We start from the raw sequence: 9,974 nt of genomic DNA, 5'->3' as shown, positions 1-9,974 counted from the left end.
TTTTGTTTGAATTTACTCAAAAAAAATCTTGAAGAGTGGAAAAGCTATAAAAACTACCAATTTGAACAGAGTGGGTGCCAGTGAAGTGCTACAGTAACAACTGTATGGTTGGGAATACCTCTTATCATAATGTTAATGCTTTTTTAAAAAACAGATGCTGTGACTTTAACCTGAGAACTTCAAACCAATGATAAGCCTTCAGCTAATACTCATCCTCATCTCTGTTTCTTTGGTGCTGTGTTAACGTATTACCTCCTTCACTAGTAACACTAAAATTAGATATATTTTTTAAAAACACGAATGATCAAATTTAAACAAACTGCCTGTTCCTTTTGTTAGGAAAATAAGTTACTTAATTTTAAAGATGTAGAAAACACACAAAGATGCTCACTTGAAAACTTACTTTGTTGTGCAGACATGGAATCAGATACATACAAACTTAGGACTTTTGGGCTAGTATATTGGTCCTGTGAAACACAGCCATACATACTACATTAGATATTTTATCAGCAGGACAGTCAAGGAAATCTCCTTGTGCAGTCTGATAACATTTCTAATATTATAATCTATTTCTGGGCAGCAGTGCAAGTAATGCATATTAACTGTCTCTGTAAGCTATTGCAGTTGTCCTCCAGTAATGATAAGGAAGAAAATCTAACTCAAGTAGCCTGAGATAGAGCCTGTTGTGTAGATCCAAGGTACAAAATGGAGTAATTGCCCTAATTAGGGGAGAAAGGAACTGGTGCCATGAGAGATTTTTCTTGATAGTGGCTCCTACACCCTTTTTCGCATGAGTTGAGGTTAAGCAACCAGTGTTTTTACCAGCCCTGGAAGTAACATTCCGTTATCTGGAAAAATGAACACTACATCTCAGGCTGGAGAGATGCCTTTCTGACAGATTGGGAAAGAGGGATTCTGGATTTTGTTTCTCTCTGACCTTGGCAGTCCAGCATACTTGTCTCAGCTTAAGTGCCATATGTGTAAAATAAGTGATGATAGGAGCAGTACCTTATAACCTATGGGCCTGTGAGGACAAATCCATCAATATTTCTCTGGCACTTTGATGCTTACAGTGATGAGAGCTATAAAAAGTGCACCCACAGAGAAAATAATCCATTATCTACCCATGCAGAGGACAAACCCTAGCATCCAATTTTTTAAAGGAGTTCAGAGTAAAGTGCCTGTTTTAAGACTCAGCTGCCTATTTGCATGATATTCCATTAATCTTCTAAGCTGGAGCCTGCAGGTCAGACTGACAATTTATGTGTTGTAAGAGCACAGGATAGCTCTGAACTGAAAGACTGAATGCATTCTTACTACAGAAGTTAATTTATGCTGGCGAGCTGTCCTTACCTAAACACTGGAACACACTGACACTTCAGGTTCTGTCAGTCATGCTGGCCCTTTTAAAAGGCCTTGATAAGGTGCAGGCTAAGAAGCTCTAAAGTGAAAAACCTTAGCAGCCTTTCCCTCAGTACTCTGGGGCATATAATTAAAATATTAAGTTGGAGGTGGCAGCACCAATCCTATCCTAGGGCCATATTTTGCCTAGGAAATACTGAACATAACAGCTTCCTAAGTCAGATCTCTTCCCACCTCTTGCTTTTCATGGCACAATTCAGCAAATCCTCTGTTTCTGTGCTGGGACTGGAATGGCTGCTTTGCTCTCCCCTGTTATCCCACACCAAACCAGAGATGCTGCTGCTCCCCATGGACCTCCTGCTGCTGCTCAGATCATCTCTTTCAATCTGAGTCTCTATGGGAGAAATGATGGCTAAGAGCATGCCACTACCTGGCCTCTCTGCTGCTTTTTCCTGACAGGCTGTGAGATGAGATGGTGGACACTGAGTTGAACATGGGTCATCAATGTGCTCGTGGTATTCTTCGCTGCACTAGGGAAAGCATGGTGAGCGAGACAAGGGAGGTGATTCTTTCCTTGTACTCAGTGTTGGTGAGGCTGCACCTGGAGTGCTGGGTCCAGTTCTGGGACCCCAGTGCAAAAGAGACCTGCACATACTGGAGAGAGCCCAACAGAATGCCAGCTAGATGCTGAAGGGCCTGAAGCACCTCTCCAGTGAGGAGAGGCTGAGAGCTGTGACTGCTCGGCCTGGAGAAGAGGGGAATCTCCTCAATATCCTTAAATATCTGAAGGGAGGGTGCCAAGTGGCTGGAGCCAGGCTCTCCTAGCGTCATCCAGTGCCAGGACAGGAGGCAGTGGGCACAGAATGAAACACAAGAGGCTCTGACTGAACATCAGCAAACATCTTTTTCCTGTGTGGGTGATCAAGCACTGACACAGGGTGCAGAGAGGCTGTTCTGTCTCCATTCTTAGACATCTCCAGAAGCTGCATGGACATGGGCCTTGGCACCCTGCTCTGGGTGTCCTTGCCAAAGCAGGGGTTGGGCCAGGTGACCTCCAGACGTCCCTTCCCACTTCACCCCTTCTGTGGTTCTGTGATGACCCAGCTTGCTGGGCTGCCCCAAGCTGATGCAAGGCAGGCAGTGGAGGTAAGCATCCAAGGGCAGGGAGGAAAGTAGAGGCAGAAAAGTGGACGCTCCTCCTTTCAGGAGCCACAGGACTCCCGAAACAGCTTCAGACTCCAAATTTGTCTCAGGAGCTGCCCAGGAGTGCCGTGAATTGGAAAGGGCTGGGGGAATGGAGATGTGCTCTTCACCCCATTTGTTATGCTGTGCAGCTGTGCGTGCCATGGGGGAGAGTTGTGTGGGTGTGATGTGAGGGTACACTAGGTGCTGGGAGCAGGTTGGCAACAGAAACACAAAGAGATGCAAAAACTTATGGCAACATCCCAAATGGGAGATACTTTTAAGTGTGTTTTCTGAAAAGCAGGAAAATACTTTCTCCAGAAAATGAGTAAATTGAGCTTTTTATGAAGTGTTGTGTCACATTCAGAGATTAAAATCAGTCATTATGGTAGGAAGAGATTTTAATCTGCTTTGTATTCAGATTCTGATTCTGTTTCAATTTCCACCTCACCACAAATATAATACAAAGTCTCAGTGCAGGGATATTGAGAGTGCTGTATACCTCACAGGCACAGATGCCATCTAATTTTTTTATGCAGAAAAGAATGTGATAAACAAATATATGCTCAAATAACTATTCAGCCTTATTGGTAATTGGATGGGCAGTGTGTAGAGGCCAGCCTTTAGCAGAATGCTGAAATCTGCTGGTTTAAAACCTGCTCTCACAGCCTGCGAAGCAGCGGGTCTTCCTGCTTTGCCATACACAGCATATGTTGAGCCGAGCTGCTGGTGACATCCCCTGTCAGCATGGGGGAATTTTCCTAGCACAGACAACATTTATATGAAAGCTTTAACTCTAAAAGTCATGAAGATCCCCATACAAATGTATTCCAGAATATTTTTTTAACCATTCGGACCAAGATGCTCCGTTTTAACAAGCCAGGTTCGATACTGCAGTACCCTTCCAGGCCAAGAGAAGATACTTAATTTATCATAACTCCTGCTATTTTTCAGTTGATAAGCTGCTCTCATGCAGTATTCAGATCATACTCTGAGAAACACTCAGATAACTACCATCAGGTGCCATGTACAATATTCTACATCTGCATTTCCCAACCCTTAAAAAAAAAGAAAGCACTAAAATCAAGTAGAAATGATTCAAAATTGTCTGCTGTATTTTTCATTGTGCTGAAGCCTAAGGAAAGGGGAACAGAGGGAGTTCAAGCTCTCCAGAGAAATAAATATTTTGTAATGTTTGCAGGAAGAGGTCACAGCTTCTACTAAATCATCCCATGTGCTGGTAAAGCATATACTCTTTTCTCACCAATCTTGCTTTTCCTACTACTTAAAGCATCAAAGCTACAACATAACCAGTAAAAACCAACAAGTAATTTATAGACAAATCTCATTTTACTGGAACCTCTAAGCTTTTGAGAATTTATTATTCCAGATTTAACCTAGTATTAAACAAGATTGAAATCCAGGCTTTATAGAAAGTATTAAACTTGCTAACACGTCTTAATGAAGGAGAATTAGCATGCAGCCAACCCCAGCCTCATTTACCCCAAAACAGGAGCTGTTTTCCCAGGGAGGATATGGAGCGCTTGTGACTGCTTTCTTGTAGGAGATCACGTGGTGCCTTCAGCCTACACTGCAAGTTTTGGAAAATACTTCATTGTCATCAACAGTCCACTCTTGGTCACGTAAACTTCTAACTATTTCCTCACTTTCATTTAATGGGTAAACAACTCTTAACTTCTTAGTATTGCTTGCTTGGCTAATTGTGCTTAAAGTTACATAGAAACCTCTCTCACTTACTAACAACTCCTAAAATCTCTTTCTCCTTCGTGTTTGCTTTTTTTTTTTTTTGCTTATTCCTCAGAAACACACAACAGCTGACCTGTTGGCCATTACTCCAAGAAAACTGGCTGTCAGCAAGTTGTTCCTTCTGCCATCCAGTTCCATACCCTGACTTCAGTTTATGTACATTACTGGAGCTGCAATCTTGCAAACATGGTGGACACACAGCTCTACGCTGTGGCAAGCTTAAAATCACCCCTATCTCATCAGATAATCTACAGATAACTTTGTGCATAACTGATGTTTGATTTGTATGAGTGGGGTCAAAGGCCAATAGTGTGATAGCTTATTTTGAAAAAATACTGTTTTTAACACAAATAGGTATTTGCATTAAAGTAAGATTCCTCCAGCAGTCACTAGAACACAACTGTCCCTCAGTCTTCGGCCTTCCTTGAGGCCTTCGACCTCAAATATAGGTCTGAAAGCAAGACTCGGGTTAAGCCTGCAGATCCTAATTGCCACCAAATAATGTCAATTAGCAAATAATCAGCTAACTGGCAAACAGTGATTCCAGGACCAAAATCAAGGATCTCCTCCTTGCTTGCTTAATTATGGCTGCGTGATTTAACAGAGACCGTGGGGGCTGTGTCTTTGGATGTCTGTCTCCTTGCTCAGAGATTGAAATTAAAACCCGCTACTTAAAGGTATCCCTTGCTTTTCCTTGCAAACAATGGAAAATTATGGTCTTCATCTACATATCAAACAGTGATAACTTTATAGAAGCAGTAATTATGACACATTTTCTGTGCCAAGTACTTCAGATTTTATAACATAGACCAATACCATACTTTTCTTGCAAAGCAAGCTTCAGAGGGAGAGCAATAATTAACATTGTTTGCTCAGGCTACACCACATCTTGATCTCATTAAGATACATTTTCCCAAAATCTAAGCAACAGACTGGCTTCATACACTTTTGGTAAATGCCTGATTTAACAGTGCGTAAAAGTGCTGTAACTCAGCGCAGTTGCAGTCGGTGAAAAGACACTGGCATGGAGAGTAGCCAATGGCTTCGGTCCACATTTGGGTGGGCATCTGCCAAAAGGGCTCCAGAAAGCAGAGTCAGTGCCTAGGAAGCTTCTCCCAGATCTCACTGCCAGTGCAATCAGCTTGAGCTCGTGGCACACAAAGTGCTCTGCTGTGGGTGATGGAAGTGCAGCAATGCACAGTGCCCAAATAGTACTGTGAGACTAGCCACACAGATTACCTACAATTCTAAAAACCACATACGCTGTAACAGAGGGGCAAAGAACACTGAAGCCAACACACAAAAGATTAAACATTAGTCTCAATCTAATGGTTTTGCACTCAACTGTAATAACTAATAAAACCATAATTGTAGAATGTAATTAATTACCACAATACATACCTAAATATTTATGTTGTCCTTGAGACCTGTTGTTCTGGATAAGATTTAATTTAAATATCTGAAAACCCACTGCACAAAATGTTGCACAGCATAAATCTTGTTCCAGAAAGCTTGTCTGGGCTCAGGGCTGGTGCTGCAAGGTGCATGCCTGTGTGCCCACAGCCCTGCAAGGAGCTCAGCATGGCCGGAGCTCTCCGCATCTTGCAGGCTTGAATCCCAAGTTAATATGTAACAAAAGGGCTGCACAGCCATGTGTGAAATCAGCAAGTTAAACATACATTGACAATAACTGCAACAAGAGAGAAGCAAGTATGTTCACATGAACATTTCATTACAACCTGTTTGCTGCACAGTTTCATACACAGTATTTATATATTTCCCATATGAAAGCAAAAAGTGTGGGGGAGTGTTCTGGTGAAAGTGAAGTTAAGCAGTCCAGGAAGCACTAGCCTAAAGCTCTAGTTAAGTATTGCACAAACGGAGCTGGTTATTATCAGCTGGAGCCTACCGGTGCAAGTTGCATCAGGCAGCATGGCCAGCGTGGAAGACCAAGAGCAGCGCAATGCTAAATGCTCCTCCACAGAAATGAAAATAAGAACAAACCCCAAAACATTATTACCTAGCTCCAGTATTCACAGGTGTTGGCAACAGTACAAAGAGCCAAAATCACACCTGCTCATCTACCGGAACAAATAAAAAGGTGGAAATCAAAGGTTAAATTACGTCTCTGGGAGCTGCAAAGCACGACAGGAAAGTAACTCTCTGTGTAGAATCCATTGCAGGTGCAGAGGTGAATTATTATTCAGTTATTGTTATGGTAGAACAATACAGGGTGGAAAACCTGCCAGAAAGATAGGACGTAGTTCTCTGCTTTTGCTTCCTGGTGTCCAGAGCGAGCAACAACTTTACTCAGCCACTCAAGTTTATGCCAGGAGCTGTGCCTGGCATCATATTTACAAATGCAGAATGCCCCTGGCTTTGTGCTTTCCAGTCAGTAGGAAGCGTACAGCTCCCTCCTATACATCCCTTTCTATACACACAAGCAATATATAACAGAAGATCTGATATGTGACTTTTCCTCTCCAGAAGAAGCAGCAACTTCCAACTTCTCTGCTGTACTATTTTTCTGAATAGCGGAATGTGAAGAATAACTGTAATCCTGAATGCAAGAGAACACTAATTCAAAGAGAAATGGATTTCTGTATTACATTTCTTGGAGTTATTCTGCGAATAATCACAAAGAGAATGTTTAATATCAACATTACATTCACTTCTTAAAAGTAGAAATGCCAACAGATTTACTCAGTAACATATTTACATATCCCAAGAGCATTTCAAATCTTTATTAAAAATTTATAATGAAGAATGAGATTTCACATATGTCTCATGCAATAATTTGAAATTCAGATATTGTTGAATCTCTAATTGTGAGTAACGTTCATTTTAGCTGAAAGCTCTACTGGAATCTAAGTACCAAGAAAATTAACCACGAGAGTATAACGCCAGAACTGTAACTCCATGTTTGAATTACGCTCAAAGCTTTCAGTGAAAAAATGAAAGCAAACTCGTCATTGTGATACTCTTCCCATGCAGTGCTGGGATTTTTACCATTCTTTGCTTTCTGAACCAGATACAAGGTCCAATGAAGTTAAAGAGACAATTTCCTCTGCTTCTATCAAGCTTTAAGTAAAGATTTTGATAGAGGAAAAGTCCAAGTAATTTTCATTGTCTCACATCAGTCACCAGGTTTGTCATCTATGATGCTGCCACATGACTGTTGATATTGATTATGGCTCTGGGTGAGAAGAGGTGAAGAAAATATCACATATTACTCTGAGGTTTAAAATTTTAAGAGAAACTGAAACACAGACAGTACTACATCTCCAGGCAGCTTACAAGTACAAAGAAAAGGCTTGGGATTCAGAATAAATAGGAAAAATTAAAATAATAAACAACCTAGAAACAAATGTGGAAAATGTGTTTTCTTACAGATTTTGTTATTCACACACAGGAAACACTGTTTGTTCATGCTTGGCATGTCAAATTCTGTTATAGAAGACAGACCAAAGTTTAGAGAGCTGTATTAAGCTTCAATTTCCGGCAAGACTGGTAGAAAAGTCTGGTCCAGCTTTGGCAACTCAGTAACTGAAATATCTTCATGAGGTTCCTGGTTAGAACAATAGATCATTATATTTTGTACTTGAATTGTACCTCTAATCTCAGAATCTTGAAGTACCTTACAAACTTGAGTTAGTCAGACCTTCAGAGTGTATGAAGCCTGTTATACTTGTTCCAACATTTGCTTTGTTTTTTGTTTTTTTTTTTTAATGAAGAGACCAACATCTGCTCTAATGATGTTCAGAGTTGTGATGCTGCTATATATCCTATGGCCTCGTCCCAGGATCCCATACTGCATAACTATTGGTCACTGCAGCCAAGCTGGTCCTGGCCTTCTCTTCTCAATCAGATCTTTCTTCTTTGTCAACATAAGGCCTAGCAGAGTGCTTCTCCTCATTGGTGTCTCAGTCATCAGTGCTGGAAGCTATCCTCAATGCACTTCATAAAACCCCTAGACTGCTTGTGCCCTGCTGTGTCATCCCTCCAGCAGATACAGGAACAGCTAAAGTTCCCCATGAGGACCAGGGTTCACTTACTATCAGTTAATGACAAATCAGAACACAGAGAAATAACAAAAAGAAATTCATAGAATTAAAGAAGCACAGAATGATTTGTGTTGGAAGGGGCCAGCCAGTTCCAATCCTCTGCCATGGACAGATACACCTCCCACCAGCTCAGGCTGCCCAGGTCCCCATCCAACCTGGCCTTGAGCACCTCCAGGGACGGGGCATCTACAGCTACTCTGGGCAGCCTGTGCTAGTTCCTCACCACCCTCATTGTGAAGAATTACATCCTAATATCTAGTCTAAATCTTCCCTGTTTTAGTTTAGCACCATGTCCTCTTTTCCCATCACTAGAACTGGTACGATAGAGAGTCTCTTTCCACTATTCCTGTAGGCCCCCTTTAGGTTCTGGACAGCCACAATGAGGTCTCCCTGGAGCCTTATCTTCTCCAGGCTGAACAAGTCCATATCCCTCAACCTTTCTTCACAGGAGAGGAGCCCTAGCCCTCTGAATATCCTTGTGGCCCCTTCTGGACTTGTACCAGCAGCTTCATGTCTTTCTTGTGCTGGGGGCCCCAGACCTGGACTCAGTACTCCAGATGGGGCCTCACAAAAGCAGAGGGGGACAATCCTCTCCCTTGCTCTGCTGGCCACCCCTCTTTTGGGGCAGCCCAGCATACTGTTGGCCTTTCAGGCTGCAAGCATAAATTGTTGGTTTATGTTTTTTCATCCACTAAATTGAAAAAGAAGATAAAAAGAGACATGGCTGCTTGTTGCTGTAAGGCATCTCAGTCCTAATAGCTCCATGCAATACGAAGTAGCCCTTGTAAGAATATTTAGGTTAGCAATTGCATATAATCCAGGCACAGCCTCCTTCATAAGATCAATTTATCACGAGGTCATACAAGGCAATTAGGCCTGGACACTGGATGCAGAGGAGATCTGATTAACAACCATCACCTGAAAAGGTGTTCTCAGTGATCTGGTTTTATTTTTAAAAACATTTTAAAGCCTTTGAGAAGATTAATTCCTCAGCCAAAGAGCTGAGTACCTTGCTGTAGCTAAAGTAAACTGATGAATTAATTGAATCTTCAACAACAGAATATTCTTTGTAGGATTCTGAAGTGATAGGGCTTTGTTATTGCTAGCATCAGTGCAAAAAGGACACTGGTGTCCTTTGCCCTGAAAGTCCTTGCAGCCAGATGGAAATATTCCAGCCATCTTCTCTCTCCTTCTTTTTCTTTGTCATGCTGTTCTGCAAAAGATTACATTCAGAATAACAACAAAATTGTTGTTATTCTCCAAAAGTTGTTTATATTCTTCAATAATAGAAGCTCATTTTGTAAGGAAGACAATGTATAATCTTCATCAAGGGCATAAAGGCCAGGTAACAAAATACAAAGAATTTGAAAAGATACCAAATGGATGCCAGTATTTAAAATAAGAAACTGATACACTGGAAACAAATAGTGAAAGATCCAGTACAAGATTTTTAGCCAGACTTCTGAATCTCCTTCTCAAGAGAAAGTTGTTAGAACTGGACTAAACTCTGAAATTCCATCTCACTAACCATCCTGTCTCCAAGAGGCTTAAGGAGGAATGAGAAACAAGACAAATACAGAAATGTTTTTCCTCTATTTT

At 41.5% G+C, this 9,974-nt stretch overlaps 1 protein-coding gene across 2 annotated transcripts in view; it reads right to left on the bottom strand.

The window, feature by feature from the left end:
• Positions 1-9,974, bottom strand: part of SPATA13 (spermatogenesis associated 13) — a 75,715-nt gene that overhangs the window by 53,821 nt on the left and 11,920 nt on the right. Inside the window, exon 1 of one of the 2 annotated variants that reach the window (XM_021379275.1) lies at positions 5,713-5,880. The exons of the other annotated variant lie outside the window; for it this stretch is intronic. The gene's annotated coding sequence lies outside the window, so the exon portion shown is untranslated. Of the gene's footprint in view, positions 1-5,712; positions 5,881-9,974 lie in introns of those variants that run through there. 2 annotated transcript variants of the gene reach the window in all.

The sequence above is a fragment of the Numida meleagris genome, chromosome 1 (genome assembly GCF_002078875.1).
Source record: "Numida meleagris isolate 19003 breed g44 Domestic line chromosome 1, NumMel1.0, whole genome shotgun sequence".
Lineage (NCBI taxonomy): Eukaryota > Metazoa > Chordata > Aves > Galliformes > Numididae > Numida > Numida meleagris.
The sequence above is the reverse complement of the archived record's forward strand: the minus strand, read 5'-3'. Positions and strand labels throughout refer to the sequence as shown.